The 1,159-nt window shown below is 48.1% G+C and overlaps 1 protein-coding gene across 1 annotated transcript in view; it reads left to right on the plus strand.

Moving 5' to 3' along the window:
- CACNA1I (calcium voltage-gated channel subunit alpha1 I) overlaps nucleotides 1-1,159 on the plus strand; it is a 151,904-nt gene that overhangs the window by 71,379 nt on the left and 79,366 nt on the right. The window lies entirely within an intron of this gene.

The following is a 1,159-nucleotide window of genomic DNA, read 5'->3' on the forward strand; positions in this document are numbered from 1 at the left end:
GGCTGGGAGGGAGCTAAGAACATGGAATGCCAGGGCTGGGAGGGAGCCCAGTTTCCATCCTCCTACCATTGGTCTCTCTCAGACTGGCCTCTCATAGGTTTTTCTCTCCCCTCTATTTTTCCCCATTGAAGGCCATTGGGAAGTTTCATTCCACCAGAGGTTTTTCTCTTGGTCCTTCTTCTGCCTAAAGCCCTAGAAGAAGGAGATTGCAGAGGAGAGAGAGAGGAAGAATGAAGAGAGAGAGGGAGAGGGAGAGAGAAAGGAGGAGAAGAAGAAAAGAAAGAAGGGGAGAGGAGAAAAGGGAAAGGTGGGAGGGAGAGGGGGAACCTCCTTCTCCTCTCTGGGAAGGTCAGAGTCCTTTAGACTAGTGCCTTCCTGTACATCCCTTCCTGCCTGAGGGTGGTGAGAGGGAATGAAGACAATAGGTTAGATTAGTAATGCTAGGGTTGCACCTGCTGGGCTCTGAGCTCCTAGCAGAAGCCTGGCTGCCACCCTGGGTCCTCTCCCCTCCCCCCCCCCCCTCTGCTCCTCCCCCCCCCCAGTCTCAACACTAAAAGATAGGAACTCCTCACCTTCAGTCCCTCCCTGTAACAGGCTTCTCTCAGGACCCAGCCTGAGCAATCTTCTATCTTCTATCTCTGTCTGTGTCCTATGCCTTTGTGTCTATTTGATTTCCTTTCTCTGTTCCTCTCACTCACCATCTCTTTCTCCAAAACTTTGTGCCATTACCTGTCTCTCACTGTCTCTGTCTCTGTCTCTTTCTCATCTTTGTGTGGATGTCTGACTGTCTCTTCATCTCTCTTGCCTCTACATATCCCTCTTGGTCTCTGCCTCTGTGTGTGTGTGTGTGTCTGTCTGTCTGTCTGTCTGTCTGTCTGTCTCTAACTCTGTCTTCATATTTCTTTGTGTTTTTCTCACCTTTGTGTATGTACGTTTGGTTGTCTCTCTTCATCTCTTTTGGTCCATCTGTTTCTGTCTCTGCCTCTCTTAATGTGTCACTCTCTTTGTCTCTCCTACCTTTGTGTACATGTCTGCCTATCTATCCATCTATTTATCCATCCATCCATCTATCCATCCATCCATCCATCCATCCATCCATCCATCCATCCATCCTATCTATCTATCTATCTATCTATCTATCTATCTATCTATCTATCTA

This window comes from Petaurus breviceps, unplaced genomic scaffold, assembly GCF_028583685.1.
Source record: "Petaurus breviceps papuanus isolate PSGF00001 unplaced genomic scaffold, PetGlider_PUasm1.0 558, whole genome shotgun sequence".
In the NCBI taxonomy this organism is placed as follows: Eukaryota; Metazoa; Chordata; class Mammalia; order Diprotodontia; family Petauridae; genus Petaurus; species Petaurus breviceps.